Source organism: Giraffa tippelskirchi, chromosome 3, assembly GCF_054371585.1.
Source record: "Giraffa tippelskirchi isolate mGirTip1 chromosome 3, T2T-mGirTip1v1.2.pri, whole genome shotgun sequence".
Classification (NCBI taxonomy): Eukaryota; Metazoa; Chordata; class Mammalia; order Artiodactyla; family Giraffidae; genus Giraffa; species Giraffa tippelskirchi.
In genome coordinates this window covers 144,266,675-144,284,231 of record NC_137277.1, presented here as the reverse complement: position 1 = coordinate 144,284,231, position 17,557 = coordinate 144,266,675, and the positions used below count along the sequence as shown (strand labels likewise).

Sequence of the window (17,557 nt, the reverse complement as noted above, 5' to 3'; positions counted from 1 at the left end):
TGTAAATTTAGAATATACACATGAGAAAAAGAAGGAGAAAATAACTCACCTGTAATCTAATCACCAAGAGAAATATTATTGGCTTCTTGATATTTTTCTGTTTTATTTATGCTTATTTGTGTATATGTACTTTAAAATACAGGTTTTCTTGCTAGCTCATTGTATGTGTTACTTGCTGTGACAAAATTATTTTTGTGTGTATGCTGTTTGCTAGGCCTTGGATATGGTTTTGTTTACTCTTTTTCTCCACTTAATCTTATATAACAAATATTTCTTCAAGTCTTTAAAAATTCTTTGAAATATTATTTTTTAAAACTTATAATTTTGTTTTGGGGTATAGCCAGTTAACAGTGTTGTGATAGTTTCAGGTGAACAGCAAGGGGACTCAGCCATACATATTGAAATGTTATTTTTGATAGGTATATAATATTCTACTATTTGGATGTGTGCCATATTTTATTACACTAAGACTATTAATATTCCAATTATTTTCTATAATAAATAGCACCCTAATAAATATCTTGAACATAAATCTTTGTGTTCATCCCTGTTTGCTTCCTTATGGCAATTTCCCACAAGAATTACAGGAATAAAGGATGTTAAGATATGTGTAGCTCATTCAAATGTAACCTTCAGCTGCAACCTCCATCTTATTCTGTGATTTTTTTATTCCTTAAAGTGATTGGATTGCTTTAAAGTGATCCTAAAATAAATGACATAAAAAAAATCTAAAATATATTTTAGGAAAGATTCTGTGCTCCCAAAGATACCAACATTTAATCTCTTAAAGTGGCTGTGGTTGAGATATGTATCTTTCTAACAAGGGATGAAAGATTTCTAAGCTTGTTTACTCAGAAAGTCTGATAAAACAGATCATTAAAAGTGTTGGAATTGTCTTGTTCATGAAAACTTACAGTTAGTTTAAATTGGCCATTAAAAGATCATGTGAACCAGTCACCAAAAGCTTAGCAATGTACAGGTCCAATTCCATTATTTGTTCAATTACAGATTTTTTATGCTTAGGCTTAGCATATAAGGCTGATAATTGTGGTATGATAAGATCACATAGTACTCAAGTGTATAATAAGCCTTGCTTAGCCAGAGTAGAGAAATATTTACCAGTGCTCGGCTAATGAGCTGTTCATTATATCATTTAATTAGCCAGATTTATTTTAGCTAAGGTTAAATATGTTTAATATATTTAATAGAGGTCTTGAAGTAACATGTGCTGAAATCAGTTAGAAGAAGTACAGAAAAATTCCAAGCAGTCTTGCTGTGGAATAGTTACCGTGCAGATATTATTTTGGTTCATTTTAGAAAAACCAGAAAGCTGGTTGGAAGAACACGTACTGAATCGTAATCCATGCCAGAAATAGTATTTTCTACATTACCACCACTTCTTTTGTAGACCACTTTGGAAGCAGATGGTCTAGTCCTCTCCTTTGGAAGGTACTCCTTATTCAGCCTACTCTTGTGGTGGGTGGTGGGCTTACCAAGTGGCTAGATTGGTAAATGTGTATATGAGGTAGAAGTCACATTGAGTCAAAATTAACTTTGAGAGTCTCTTTGGAAAGCCCCACGTTGGAGGCCCATGCTCTGTCTGTCATGGAGGCCAACACAGCCCGTTTTGCCTGCAGAGTTGGAACGCATTGCACTTTCTTTGAACACCAGACAGGCAGTTGGCTTGTGTGTAGGGGCTGACGTGTGTGAAAAATATTGCCGTAAACACCAGAGTCCCACTCAGGTCTGAGATGTGCACAGTGGGAGGAGCTCACTGGGCTGAGACTGACTGAGGGAGCTGAGGAGGGATGCTGCCTTCTCTTCTCTCCCTCACCCTGGGGCGTGAGGTCATCGGGTGGGTTGGCTGGCTCGTGTGTATATGTCTGCCTCCCTCCTTCACATAGGTGTTACTGAATTCTTTTGAGAGAAAGCATGTGTGACGTGACAGCAGTTGCCATCATGCCAAATTTTTACCCATGGAGAAGTTCTTCTGTGAGACCTTCCAGTGATCTTATTGGTTAACACACGCTGTGAAAGCCGAGTAGAAGAGGCAGAACAAAGGAATGTGTTGTTTTGAAACTAATCTAAAATAAATGCAACAACTTTCCTTTCTCTACATTCAGTGAACAGAGATTTATTGAGAGCCTACTCTGTGCTTAGAGCTAGGGACACAATAGTGACCATCTCTGCTCTTTTGGAACTTATGGTCTTGGTTAGACTTTGAAGACATGTCTTTGCCTAGGTAACAGGGGGTTGATTACATCATCACACCTATAAGGACTTAAGTATGTGGTGCAGAAAATGCTCATTTGGGGTTCTTTATTTGAGACTGTATGATGAAAATAGTTTCTCTGAGAGCTATCTTCTATCCTCTCTCACATGGCTACTGGCTTATGATAACCAACCTCAGAGGCCAGTTGACCTTCTGGTCTGATGCCAGTGGGCTCTCACTGCATCACCACCTGCCTGGTTTCAAACTCAGCCTAAGTGCTGCCTGATGTGTGGCATCTTCTGCATCTACTGGCGCCAGCACCCCCTCATTCCAGTTTCTCAAGTCTCAAGATCTGCATGCCTGTAATATCTCCTCTGCTTCTCCCAAAGTGATGGCAGTAGAGTGTGTATGTGTGTGTCTATGTGTATGAGAGACAGACAGACTCAACCAAGTGCATTCTTGTGCATGAGAATTGACTTATGATTCCCAGTCCTTCATCATTAGAGTGATGGTTGCAAACCTGGAGAAGAGGGCAAAGTGCTGGGTCTCCATTGTGTGTGTTCCTTTAGCTCTCTTGGCCTTGACAGTTGACCTTTTGTGGGGCTTCCTTGTGCTGTGTCATCTCCTGCTTGCTGTCTCTCACTATCCCTCTTGTCTGAGTTATGGTTTATAACCTCCTGCCTTTCTTACTTAACTCTCCAAAGTTGGTAAAGAGGGAGAATCTTGTGGTGGGGTGGGGCAGCAGGACAGTATGGCCCTGACTTGGTCCAAAATTCTTGTTTGGATGCCAGAATGGATGCCTCAAGTATGTCAGCGTCCACACAATCCACAGGATTGATGTGATTTATCTTCCCAGGCAGTTAACTTTTTTTGTCAGTCACCTAAAAACATTTTTTTTTTTTTACAGTGAAACTAATGTGGATATCATAAGGTGTAGACCGCAAAATTTACAGGAAGTGTAAGTTAAATTATTTTTGAGGCAGCCACCCAGAGGGATACCTTCACTCTTGTCTTCTGTTACACGGACTTTGGAGGAAGAGTCGAAACAGGCCTGGTTGAACTCTGGCTCCTCGGTGCGGTTGTCTGCGAGGTAGGAAGGGCGCAGTGCATGTTGCTTGCCTTCCTCGCTGCCCCCTGCTCCCCCTAGTAGCCCCTCTGTGTTATTGGTCACCCTGGAGGCACTCTGTACCACTTGTCATCCCTCGTGTGTGCCTGCCCAGGCCGCAAGTATAGTGGGCATTAATCCTGGGTTTCCTTGGGCCTGCTCAAAGGGCAGAGCCTGTGGTCCATCAGAATCCTGGGGGTGAATAGTCCAGGTAGGAGAAATGTGAAGAGTGATGGAAATGGCTGTAGCTTGCTTCATGGCATCAGAGTGGGTGACGTAGGCCTCCCTTCGTGAAGGGACCAGCACCCCTCTGGCCTGACATCCTGCTTTGGCATACAGGTGCGCGGTGGAGCCTCCAGAAGGTAATGGAGTGTCTGGAGTCCTAGGTGAATGCAGAGAGGGAGCAGTTCAGGATTAGCTCATAGGCTACAACCCAGACCAGAGCAGGGTCCACCCTGGGTGCTTGCTGCTGCATCAGAGGCTGCAGGAGGACATTTGTCCCTCACACATTTCACTCTTCTCTCCGCAGAGCTGAGGCCACGCTCAGCTTCTGTTTCTGACCTCCTTTAAGCCTGCATCTCTCCATGCAGGAGGAATGACATCTGAGCCAAAGGAAGCTGATCCATGACATTTTAGTCTGCATAGCCCCAGCCCCCTAATCTCTCCAAGTTAAGATGTTCCAACAGGTGGGGCCGTCCTCTTTTAAGACCAGGCTTCTAAGAGGAGAATTTGCTTCCTTCTTAATCTCTGGAGGAGGGCGATGCAGTAAGATAGGCATCAGCCTTAAGGAACATTTCCGAGTGTGCCAAGTGTGTCTTTGATGCCTTTCCAAAGGAGGCAGCTCAGCGATGTGAGGAGGGCACCAGTGTTGGGACCACACAGATCCGGATCTGGGTCCAGCCTTAGTCCTTCGCTACCTTTCTATCGTTGATCAGGTTACTTTAAATTTCAGAGCCTCATTTACTTCATCTGTAAAAAGACAGTGTTAATAATAGCTCACTGTTGGTGGTAAAGAGGAAGCAAAAGTGCTTGGCACGTAGTAACTCATCAAAAAATGCCCCTCATGGATGTTCTCCAGTCCCCAAGCCCAGTGTTCAGTCCAGGGTGGCCCTTCTCTGGAGGCTCCAAATCACATTTACTTTCTTTCTTTGTCTTTGTTGAAAACACCTATCCTGCCTTTGCTGCTGTCTTTGTTCAGGAGTCAAGAGAGAAAAAAAGAAAAACTAATTCTCCGTAAGATGTGACTAAGTGATAATCTTCTAACTCAGAGGTGATTTCAGCCTAAAGGGGAAACTTTTAAGTTAAGGAAATTTCTGTTACCAAGAGAAGTCTTTCCGGTAGTAGGAACAGGTTCCCATGGTTTCTGAGCAGTTTCCTGCTTTGTCCATGGTCCCCCAAGTGAGGCCCCAAAGTACCCTCTCTCCCCAGCAACCTTCATCTTGTAGCTGCAGCCCTGTTTTCACTCCCTCTTGAACTGAAATTCTTGCTCTGATTCTTTGTTCTCCTGATTCCTAGGCATCTTGGGCTGTGTGCTGAGGCAACTTACTTGTCTGTTCATCTTTCTGAAATCAGAAGCAACGTTTAGCGTTTAACTCTTTCTACCTTTTCATGGTGATTTCTATAAAGTATTCCAGTTCTTAGAGGAAAATAAAATAGTTAAATGAAAGAATGTTTCCTCTTCATCTGTAACCACTGGATTATCTAGCTTTCTCTTAAATCAGAGTGGCAAATAGATCAACTGTTCTTGATTGCTAGTCTTTGCCTGGAGTACTTCAGTTGTTGAGAGTTTCTGAAGGTCTGAGATTGAAAAACATGTCATGCTTGATTAGTGATGTCTACCAGAGGTACAGGAAGAGAAGTGCAGTGCTGCCTACATTATTTGTCATGCCTTTCTCCAACCCTCTAGCCTTTAGTCACTTCATCATTTCTCTCTTCATTTGCTCTCCCACTTGAGAGCAGTCGGGGCATCAAAGAAGGTGTTTCCAGGCCAGGTTTACTCTGCTCAATGATTTAGCAGGGCTAAAGCATGACGCCAACTAAAACTCATTTTCTGTAGATTTCATAATTATCCTTTTCTTGGGGTCCGTTTACATGAATGATAAGCATTCTTATAAAGTCAGGGTTTTGAATCCTGGAGTGCCTAAACAGCATTGGGATTTGGTCCACTCAGAGAACTACTCAGAACATCTTGCCTTTTCATCTTTAAAGAACTATGAGCATGTGAACTGTAGGCAAGGAAATGAATTGTATTCATGAATCACTTGAACAGCACAAAGTAAACCAGAGAGCTGTCTCTACTAGTACCGGCTGTTGTATCCACTTTGCCTTTATTCTAAACGCCTATTTTCCAGATAGTCTAATGGATGAATCACACTATGTTCTGAGAGAAGCTGAAAAACATTCTGGAGAAAATGGGTCATTTACATGGCGTTTCGGGTTATTCTTCTCCAAGGTTACCATTAGAACCCATTTGAAAGCGCTAAAATGAAAGCCATTCTTGAAAAATAGGCACACGGTGTGTGGCATGGTTTAGCTTTGCCCACTCACCTCTCCCACTGGGAAACTGAACTGGTCTTCAGATGTCGAAGGTGGAAGGGCTGACAGCTCTCTGCTCAAGTGTTGTTTATCCCCTATTCTTCCCCAGTGTGGGAGTAGAGTTGGGGTTAGATAAGCAGATAAATTTTTCAGTGAATTTAGGGGAAACTGGCCAGCTCTCTCTGACCTCCATTTGATTTTGCACTGTTGATGTGTGCAGGGGGTGGTTATTGATATCAATTGTTCTCCACTAGGGCACCTGAAGGCAGGTTTATGTCATACGTTGGTTTTGAGGCTCTTCCGTGGAGTTACTTAGAAAGTATCTAAAATATTTAACAAATCTTGAGCATCTCTTTGAACATCCAGAGTAAAATATATTTAGAAAGTTTGAGGAAAGTGATTTTTTTTTTTTTTAAGTTCATCAATACTATTCAAGACAGTACTCTTGAATAACCATAACCCAATATTAGCAACAAAAGCTCCCATCACCATTTGGCATCTCCTCTTCTTCTTTCCTTGCTGTATAATGTATAAAAGGGGGAGGAGGACTTTAAATTTTACTTTTAGGCATCTGATATATTTTTTATAAGCTGATTCTCTTTGGAGGCTGGCCCGTAAGTACTCAGGGAATGTATATCTTGTCTTCATTCCTATTTTTCTCTAATTTGCCAAATGCAAAGATTACGATTATTGAACCATTTGGGACATGAGTTCTTTCTGTAACATTCCTGGGAAGGCAGATTTTGACTCAGTACTACCAACCAATAGTAATATGCCTCCCTTGGCTGGTGGACCAAGGAAAAGTGTACACCACAGCCATGAAAGAACATCATGGTGAAAGAGGAAATTACAAGAGGGCTTCCTCAGTGAATTGACTTCAGTGCAAACTACCTGAGTTGGTGTTTAAAAAAGGAAAGGGGAGAGAACACATTTATTTGTTAAGGTACTGTTTTTCTTGCTTGCCTTTGAGATGCTAGGATGATAAAAGATCAGAGGAGACATCTGAGAAGTCAAAGAGAAACTAAAATCACCTCTAAAAGAGAAGCAGCTTAATGTGCCATCTACAAGGACAGCTGTTTAATCAAGGGTCATTCTTATACTGGAATCAAGTAAAGGAATGAAAAGAATGTCGTGGCTGTGACTTAAACCACAAGGACTCTCTGGTATAACAGGAACATCCTGGTTTCATGGGTGACCCAGGATGGAGACTTGAAGGGAGTTATTCAGGACCTGGAATGTGCAGACTTCTGGAGACAGTGGGTCAGCGCACTGAGAGTCCCCTTCAGACCTGCAAGGCCCTGAGCAGGGAGACCCTTCAGAACCCACCACCCGTCAACAAAGTTGTGATTCTCTGGCTGCTTGTTCTGTGGTCTGTTTTTGGATAAGTCCAAACTTGTTCCCAGACCACGTGGTATCTATCCCAAATACAGCAAGAAGGATTTTCATTTAATTTAGTATGAGGCTACATTTAGTAAATTGTTAATAATTCTTCTAATTTATGAATTTTAACATGCCAGACCCATTTTTTAAGTCAATCACTTCTGTTTAAGGAAAAATGTATTAAAATGGAGGTAAACTGTTTTTACTTTGCATGAATGAAATATACCAAGAGTAGGCAGTCTGCTTTATAGTCTCACATATGAATATTAGAAACAGAATGCTGAAGAGTACTGGGCTACCGTGGATATAATTTTTCAGACTTACCATATGGGCCTCTTATGCGTAATGATTCTTTTGGAATTGATGAGGAGAAGGGAGGAGCCAGCCCCCAAATGTCCTTTAACTATGATATAATTATTGATAGCATAATCAACCAGTATACTTTTGGTATATTATTTCATACTTTTAAAAACGGTTCCACAAACATCCACTGCCCAGCAGAGAGTGAACTGCATGTCGGCAAGACCATGTTTGTTTCTGCCCATTCTTGTATGTCTAGGTCTGGCAGAGTGGCCAGTACATAGCCAGGGCTCTATGACATTATTTACAGAGAGAAAGAAAGAGGGAAAGGAGGGAGGGACGGAGGCAGGGAGGAGGGGGCACAACTCATCTCTCTGCTTCATCGCATCTGCTCTGCCATCATCTTGGTGAGGATAACCACCCCCTCAGCTGAAATGATTGCCTTAGCCCTCCATGTGGTCCCCTTGCTTCCGGTCAGTCCTGCCCTGCCAATCCATTTCCACATCTCAGCCAGTCTGGTCTTTGTGGGATGTGATTCTGCATACATCACTCCACTGTGTTAAACCTAAACCCTTTCTGTCTCCCTGAGGATAAATGATAAAGTCTAAGCATGGCACACGAGTGCCTGGGGCTCTAGCCTGCCCACTTGGGCAGTCCCACATCCTGCCACCCCTCTCCTTGCATCCCTTGTTCCAGCCACTCTGAACTGCTCGCATTTCCCCTTGCCTGCTAGGCTCCCACCCGCCTCTGTGCCTCTGTAGGTGTTGCACCCTCAGCCTGGACTTCCTTTTCTCTTTTCACCTTAGGACCCTGGGTTTGCTGTTACCTCCTCCTGGAAGCCTTCCCTGATAACTAAGGGCTGAGTTGGGTGCCCCTCCTGTGTGACTCCCTAGTTCTCACTGTGATGTAATTACTTAATTTTCTGCCTCACCAGATTCGAAAATTTCCTGAGGCTGGGGACTGTGTCTTAATCACTACTGAATCTCCTTTGCCTGGCACGTTGCCTGGCTCCTCAGGGGCATTTGAGAGATGTTAGTTGAGCTGGTGGAAGAGGGCGTTGTGGTGGAGTTGAACCAGCATGTGATTCAGAGCCAGAAAAATCTTCCCAGTATGTGGCAGTTAACTTGGGTCATACTCAAACGCCCCTAGCCTTAGTTTCTCTCTCTGGGAAATGGAATGGAGGACATCATGGCTTCTGACGTCTAGCAATTGTTGTGAAAATTCCGTGAGATGACATAAGAAAGCATTTAGCACAGAGCCTGCTCCCTAATGAGCTCCAGTAAGTTGTTCTTTCTTCCTTCCATCCCTCCTCGCCTTCCTTGCCAGCTAGGTCAAGCCATGGATTAAAGTCATAGAATTCCTGCATCAGAGTCAGATTCATGGCGGTGGTTCTAAATTATGTGCTAGGCAGCTGAGATGCTTTTAAAAAACACACAGTCCTGGGCCTCACCTCATGGTTCTGGAAAGGAGTCCAGGAATCTGTATTTTTTTTTTTTTTCAGCTTTCTGATGCTCAGCCCTGATTGGGAACCTTTGACCCTCGTCCAGCTTCTCACCCATAGCAGGAATCCCACTTCCGTAACCCTTGCTGGAACCCTCAGGGATGTGCAGCTTGCTGCATTTTGGAGCTCTGTTTACTGTTAGACCGCTCCTATAATGTTAGAAACCCTCCCTTATCTACTGGGCCTAATACTGCTTCTGAATTCTGCCTTTAGTTCTTTCTGATTCTGCCTTCTAGAGACTTATGGATTAAGTTCACATATCTCCCCGTAGCCATTCTTCAGACACTTGAAGTCACTACTGGTGTCCTTTCAAAGGTTTTCTTTTCCAGGCTAAACATTCGTGTTCCTATAAACTAGAGTTTGCTGACTGGCGCCTGTGGGCTTCATCCGGTCCACAGATGTGTTTTGTTTGGCTTGGGGTGTTTGAAAAAATATTGAATTAAGTTGCCAACATTTAAAACTCAGGGCATTTTGCTGAAAGTCTGGAGCTCCAGCATCTCTTGAAAACTCAAAAGATCTGGAGCCACAATTCCAGCTTTGGATGGGACGTAAATTCTCCAGATTGTTGAAGTCTCGAACACTCCATAATTTTGTCTTCCCCCCACTCATTAAATCATTACATCATGTGTTTTTTAGACCTTCCATTACTTCTATTACCTTTTCCTATCTGTACTTTAGAGTGTCAAGCTGTCTCTTCTTTTTAAAAGGTTCTTTATTTTATGATTATAAGAGTAATATTTAACAGTAATTTAATGATATTTAATAATAAAAATAATACTTTAGAAAATGTGGAACATTACAGAAGAATGTAAGACAGAAAATGTATCTTTCAATACCCTGTTTGACAGTTTTATATGTTTCCTTCCAGTGCTTATTTTTCTGTGTATATTTATATATTGTGTAGCTGGGATCACACTAGAAGTATTTTCATAGGCTGCTTTTCCCATGTTTTCCACTCTCATTATTAATGTACCTCAAAAGATAAATTTTAATAATGAAAATATTCTTTTTTATGTATTGTCATTTTTCTTGGTTGTGGTAAAATACACACACTATGAATAAAATTTACCATTTTAACCATTTTATTTCATTAGGCCACACCATGTGGCTTATGGGATCTCACTTCCCCAACTAGGGACTGAACATGGCCCATGGCCGTGAAAACCCAGAAACCTAACTGCTAGACCACCAGGGAACAGTTCAGTGGCACTTTGTGCATTTATGATGTTGTGCAGCTATCCTCACAACCTCATTCCAGATCATTTCCATTTCCCCAAAAGAAAACTCCATCTCCATCAAGCAACCGCTTCCCCTTCCCTCTTCCTCACAGTCCCTGGCAACCACTCACCTGCATACTGTCGCTATGAATTTGGTTAATCTGGATGTTTCCTATAAATTGAATCATATAACGTGGCCTTTTTGTGACCTTTGTCTTTATTCACTTAGCATAATGTTCTCAAGTTTCGTCCATGTTGTAGCATCTATCACTGTATGTCATTCCTTTTTTATAGTTGAATAATATTCAATTTTATGACTATACTACAATTTGCCTCTCTGCTAATCAGCTGATGGACATTTGGGTTGTTTCCACATTTTGGAACATTTGTGTACAAGTTTTTGTTTGAACACCCATTTTCAGTTCTTTTGAGTATACACCCTGGAGTGGAATTTGTGGATCATATAGAAATTCTAGGTTTACCTTATTGAGGAACCTCCAGATTGTTTTCCACAGTGGCTACACCATTTCATACCCCTATCAGCCGTGTTCCAATTTCTCCACATTGTCACCAACACTTTCTATTTGTTTTGTTTTGTTTTATCCATCCCTAGTGTATTTGAAGTGGTATCTCACTGTGGTTTTGATTTGCATTTCTCTGATGACTAATGATGTTTGACATCTTTTTGTGTGCCTGGTGCCTATTTCTGTATCTTTTTTTGGCTTTATGTATTTTAGCTTGTTTAATCATTTCCTAAGCTTTTACACTCTTTCCTTTCTAATTTTTGCAGTCATGAATACTGGTGTGAACATCTCTATATAAAAAGTGTAGGCATATCTACCTAGTTATTTCTCTGGAGAAGGGAATGGCTACCAACTCCAGTATTCTTGTCTGGAAAATTCCATGGACAGAAGGAACCTGATGGACTACAGTCCATGGGGTCACAAATGGGACACGAGTGAGGGACTAACACTCCCACTTTTCACTAGTTACTTATATAGGATGGTTTCCTTGAAGTGGACTGTGGGGTCAAAAGTATACTGTTTCTAAGATATTGATATGAAGAATCAGATTCTGTGAATATATGTTTGAGGAAACATGTATTTACATGTAAGTTGCCTGGAAAGTCTTTTCAAGTGCCTTTGCTAGAATTTCCATTTCTGACTTACTGCTTCAGGCCCAATGGAGTGGGACCTACTTCTCCAGGAGATTCTGATATGCAACCTAGCTGGATCATTAGCCCAATTTCTTCTGTACCCGTAACGTAGATCTTCAAAAATAAAAGAAGCACTGAGAACTGCACACTATTCATTGTCCCAGTCCTCTGACCAGTTCCAAGCAGACAGGTCCTGCTAGTTCCCTTGCTGTGAGCAACATGGTCTATGGCCAAGTGGGCTTACCATCATCTGGACCCTTCAGTGGATTTTTTTTCCCTCGCAAAATCTAGTCTTCCCCTTCTTATTCTTGAGGAGTCGACTGTTTTGAACCTGCCCTTCCAGGGGAGGAAACTGAGGTTTCTGTTAGCTTTGTGACTTGCCCTAGTTTTATTATACCTGTTCACTAGGGCCAGAGCAAAACCAGGCCTCTGACTTCTCAGATAATTTTTCTACCTCCCTCAGTGGCCTCATTTCAACATTTTTGATCAGTCATGATTCAAGAAGCCAAATGTAGTCATACATGCCAAATGTACTCAGGCTCTCTGAAAGAGGGACAGGCCCCAACATGTCCGGGCAGGCCATGTCCATCACAGGAGACCCTGGTTTTATTGCCTGTGGCCAAGCCCAGTTCTATCCCTGGGAGGAGGAAGGGCAGCCAAAAGTTCTTTGGAACAATGGGCCTGTGATCTCTAAAGAAATATGATCATACGGTGCATTTTAAACCACTGCAGTGTAGTGTGGTAACTGGGTAACAGTTGCTATGAGTTTTGATGTTAGATGTGTAGGGCAGGTTCCCAAATCTAGATTTAACTTGCAAAGACACTCCTGAGGTCTTCATATCACTTAAAGCTCATTTCAGGGAGAGTGTTGGTGAGGAAAAGAGTGTGTGGAGCCACCAAGACAGGTACCTCAGTTATCACTGATCCAGCCATAGGAAGCATTGGGACACTGGCTGCCTTCCTGGCACCCAGTCTCAGACCTCAGTTGCCTTTGTGGTTGTGCTGGTACAGTGGAGATCAAGGGTTTTTTTTTTTTTTTTCTTATTGTAAAGTAGAAACAGCAAGTTCAGTTCAGTTCAGTTCAGTCGCTCAGTCGTGTCTGACTCTTTGCGATCCCATGGACTGCAGCACACCAGGCCTCCCTGTTCATCACCAGCTCCCGGAGTCTACTCAAACTCATGTCCATTGAGTCAGCGATGCCATCCAACCATCTCATCCTCTGTCGTCCCCTTCTCCTCCCACATTCAATCTTTCCCAGCATCAGGGTCTTTCCAAATGAGTCAGTTCTTTGCATCAGGTGGCCAAAGTATTGGAGTTTCAGATTCAACAAGCAAATTAGGTTTTATTTAAACTCAATAATTCCCTCTCCTTATTAAAAGCCCTTATTTTCTGCACTATGCCTGTCAAGATTATGTCTTTCAACTTGGCATTCAAGTAAACATCCTGAGAGTAAATCTTGTTTTCCTAAAGTTTAAAAACATGTGTTGAAAATTAATTGTAGACTGGGAAGGGTAGTAAAAAGAAAAAGAAAAGCATAGATTTCCCTGTGATTCCAACTTTTAAAAATTACATGCAACTTTTAAATCTCAAGGCTCTGAGATAAAAAGCACATTAATTTACTTATGTTGAATTCATTTTCAGAATTTTGTCACAGAGCCACTTATGTTTAGTATCAAGGTATAATATATATCCAGCATACACACAGAACTCTCAAATCTTAGTTACCAATATGATAAAATTTAAAACATGGTATTAAATGTGCTCTGTATTTAGATGAACTTGGTAAGTTACAAACAAAGTATGGCAGCTTAGGGTCAAAGACTAACAGTGTAGTCGTCAGTTTCAGTAGTCAGTCATCAGTAACAACATTTTAAACAGCTTTTGATTCTCAAATTCAGTTTTTTGGTTAAATTATAGTCACTGAAGCTGCATTTTTTCTTTCCTCCATGTTATATGTGTGTTTTCCCAGATGGACAGAAACAGTTTAAACAACTACTGTTATTTACAGGGCTTAGAACAAGGTGGGATGTGTGTGTGCATGCAGGGCTGGGAGGGGTGTGTGGAGGATAGGGAGAGAAGAGATCTGGGGACTATTTTCAAGTTTCCACTGGCTGGAAGTAGTGCATTTGATTCCATGTGAGTCTAGTGCTCAGTGGCAGCTAAACTTGGGATTCTTTATACCTTAAGCCAAGGCTGGATGGGGGTAGAAGAGTGGGAGAGGGCGTGTTTGGAAATGCTGCGACCTAGAGAAGGGCCTGCTTTGTGTCACTCTCCTGAACATATTCGTGGCTCAAGTCAGTGCTGTACCCTGGCTCATTTGTCACAGAAATACAATTTGTTTTTCTCCATTGATCTAAACTCTTCTTGGGTCTTGATCAAAGTCCTGCCTCCTCCACAGACACCTCCTTGACTTCTTAGTCTTTCCTGTTTTCCCCTTTTCTGAATCAGTGAAGCTTCTGAGAATATTAGGGCTGGAGGGACCTCTGAGCTATCATTGTGCTGGAGGAAAACCCGGCATTCCCTTGTGTAAAGTCTGTAGAACGTGGCTCAGTCCAATCTTAAAACAGTTTAATTGTTTGGTGTGGGTTTGACTTACTTCTCCAGCTATCTTTGGTACTCTCTGAGGAAGGGACTATGTCACATCCTTCTTTTGCATATTTCATAAACCTGTAGCCTGTAGTTGTTGTTGTTCAGTCACTAAGTCATGTCTGATTCTTGCAACCACGTGGACTGCACCATGGCAGGCTTCCCTGTCCTTCATTATCTCTTGGACTTTGCTCAAACTCATGTAGGGTTGGTGATGCCATCCAACCATTTCATCCTCTGTTGCCCTCTTCTCCTCCTGCCCTCAATCTTTCCCAGCATCAGTGTCTTTTCCAATGAGTTGGCTCTTCATGTCAGGTGGCAAAAATATTGGAACTTCAGCATCAGTCCTTCCAATGAAGATTCAGAGTTGATTTCCTTTAGGATTGACTGGTTTGAACTCCTTGCCGTCCATGGAACTTTCAAGAGTCTTCTCCAACACCACAGTTGAAAAGCATCAATTCTTCGACACTCTTTTTGGTCCAACTCTCACATCCATACATGACTGGAAAAACCATGGCTTTGACTATAGGGACCTTTGTTGGCAAAGTGATGTCTCTGTTTTGTAATATGCTGTCTAGATTTGTCATGGCTTTTCTTCCAAGGAGCAAGTGTCTTTTAATTTCATGGCTGCAGTCAACATCTGCAGTAATTTTGGAGCCTAGGAAAATAAAATCTGCCACTGTTTCCACTTTTCCCCATCTATTTGCCATGAAGTCATGGGACCAGAAGCCATGATCTTAGTTTTTTGAATGTTTTTAAGCCAGCTTTTTCACCCTCTTCTTTCACCCTTATCAAAATGCTCTTTAGTTACTCTTCACTTCCTGCCATTAGAGTAGTATCATCTGCATACCTGAGATTGTTGATATTTATCCCAGCAGTCTTGATTTCAGCTTGTAATTCATCCAGCCTGCATTTCTCATGATGTACTCTGCATAGAAGTTAAATGAGCAGAGTGACAATATACAGCCTTGATATACTGCTTTACCAATTTTGAACCAGTCAGTTGTTCCATGTGCAAATCTCACTGTTGCTTCTTGACTTGCATATAGGTTTCTCAGGAGACAGGTAAGGTGGTCTGGTATTCCCATCTCTTTAAGAAATTTCCACAGTTTAATGTGATCCACACAGCCAAAGGCTTTAGTGTAGTCTACGAAGCACAAGTAGATGTTTTTCTAGAATTGCCTTACTTTTTCTATGATCCAACAAATGTTGGCAATTTGATTTTTGGATCCTCTGCCTTTTCTAAATCCAGCTTGCACATCTGGAAGTTCTTGGTTCACATACCGTTGGAGCCTAGCTTGGAGGATTTTGAGCATATCCATACTAGCATGTGAAATGAGCACAATTGTATGTTAGTTTGTACATTCTTTAGCACTGCCATTCTTCAGTATTGGAATGAAAACTGACCTTTTCCAGTCCTGTGGCCACTGCTGAGTTTTCCAAATTTGCTGACAAACTGAGTGCAACACTTTAACAGCATCATCTTTTAGAATTTGAAATATCTCAACTGGAATTCCATCACCTCCACTAGCTTTGTTCATAGTATTGCTTCCTAAGGCCCACTTGACTTCACACTCCAGGATGTCTTTTCTATGGTGTGAGAGCGATCCTACCATTGCGGTTATCCAGGTCCTTAAGACATTATTTGTGTAGTTCTTTTGTGTATTCTTGCCACTTCTTAATCTCTTCTGCTTCTGTTAGGTCCATGCTGTTTCTGTCCTTTATTGTGCCCATCTTTGCATGAAATGTTCTGTTGGTATCTCCAACTTTCTTGAAGAGATCTGCCGTCTTTCCCATTCCACTGTTTTCCTCTGTTTCTTTGCATGGGTCACTTAAGAAGGCTTTCTTACCTCTCCTTGCTGTTCTCTGGATCTCTGCGTTCCCTTTCTCCTTTGACTTTTACTTTTCTTCTTTTCTCAGCTATTTGTAAGGCCTCCTCAGATAACCACTTTGCCTTCTTGCATTTCTTTTTCTTGGGGCTGTGTTTGGTCACCGCCTCCTTTACCATGTTAAGAACCACCATTCATAGTTCTTCAGGCACTCTAGTGGGTCCTCGGAAAATGCTTTCAGCTCTGGTAGCACTTTTCTGTGAAATGCACTGGCTAGGATAGATACTGAGAGGCTGTTGGTTGTGGCACCAACCAGGAACAACCTGACTGCCCAGCTGTGAGAATAATGGAGTATATTGTGGTCTGTCTGTATTATGGAGTGCCATATAGCTATGAAAAGAGATGAGTTAATCCTACATATAGCTGGTGACTGTATTATTCTTGTAAATACGAAGATACGGGGACAGTAAAATCCCACCTTTGAGATAACTCTGTTGCCTCCTATATCTGTATCTGTATTTTGATATATCAGCAAGGACTTGGGGGAAAGATGTGGAAGGATACACATTAGATTGTTATTGCTGTCTTTGTGTTACTGCAACAAGAGAGCTACTAAGATCAAATACCAGCAAATAAAAGACAAAGAGCAAATGCACAGAGGTTTTTATGTGTTAGAAAGTCCCTTTCTTGTAATACTTCTTTCTATTTTTAATCCTTTGCATGATTGAAAAAAAATGAATTTTATTCTTTGGCTAAATTTTAGAACTAGGAAATAAAGACAGGATTATACTTGAGTCTTTTTCATTTTTGTTTTTTTGAGCTTATGATATAAAGATAAGTTCTTTTTTCACCAAAACCTAAATTACAAACGTAGCACCAAAACCGAAAGCATGATGCTCTGGTTTCTGTGGTGGAGAGGGGAGAGAAGTAGCACGTTGTTCAGATGCAGGATGCTAACAGACCTGTGATCCCTAGGAACTTCCTGTCCCAGAGCTGAAGAGAACAGAGTAGGCAACTGGACGTGCTTGCACAAGTGGAAAAGTAAAGAAAGCGAATGCTACAGAATTTCCGCTACTCCTCTGCAGATGATCAGGGCAACTCTGCTCCAGAGCCCTGCATTTCACCTAGGAAGTTGGTGAGAGTCTTTCTGAATTGAGACCACCATGCTGGAGCTGGCTAGCTCTTGTTGCATTAAAGGTGGAGATAGTTTTTAGGGACTGATAGGTAAGAGAGCTGAGGGACACCAAGCCCAGGACCTATTGCCCAGCCTGTTGTTGTGGTCTCCTAACTTACCTCTCTGGTCTTTTCTTCCAATTTATCGTACAAATCCATTTCCAGAGTGATTGTTTTAAAGCACAACTCTTAGATAATTCCCCTGCTCAGAAACATATGACTCCCCAGCTGGAAAGAAGAGAGTCCAGATCTCTAGACCTGGTGTTCAGAGCCTTCTTGAATAGGATCCCAGTGTACTTCTCAGTTTACCTCATGTCTCTCAGGCTCCAGCTACATAAACCTGTTCCCCGTGCACATTTAGTCTTCTGCTCATGTTCTTCTGAGGTAGGATCACTCCCTCCCCATTTCATCCATCTCTACTTGTTAAAATCCTTTCCAACCTTTATTTCAAAGGCCACATCTTTCAGGAAGCCAATGTGACCTGTCCCCCTTCTCATGTACTTCTCCTACGGTATCTACCTTACATTCAAGTTGTATTCTTCCCCTTCCACCTTGGTAACTTC

General features: G+C 41.9%; 1 protein-coding gene across 31 annotated transcripts in view; it reads left to right on the top strand.

The window, feature by feature from the left end:
• The window catches only part of ANKRD44 (ankyrin repeat domain 44), a 314,879-nt gene that overhangs the window by 94,174 nt on the left and 203,148 nt on the right, over positions 1-17,557 (top strand). For 2 of the 31 annotated variants that reach the window (XR_014079925.1, XR_014079922.1), the window contains exon 1: positions 7,850-7,939. The exons of 25 other annotated variants lie outside the window; for them this stretch is intronic. The gene's annotated coding sequence lies outside the window, so the exon portion shown is untranslated. Of the gene's footprint in view, positions 1-3,119; positions 3,303-7,840; positions 7,940-8,464; positions 8,812-17,557 lie in introns of those variants that run through there. 4 more of the 31 variants (XR_014079923.1, XR_014079921.1, XM_081581489.1 and 1 more) reach the window with 3 other exon arrangements.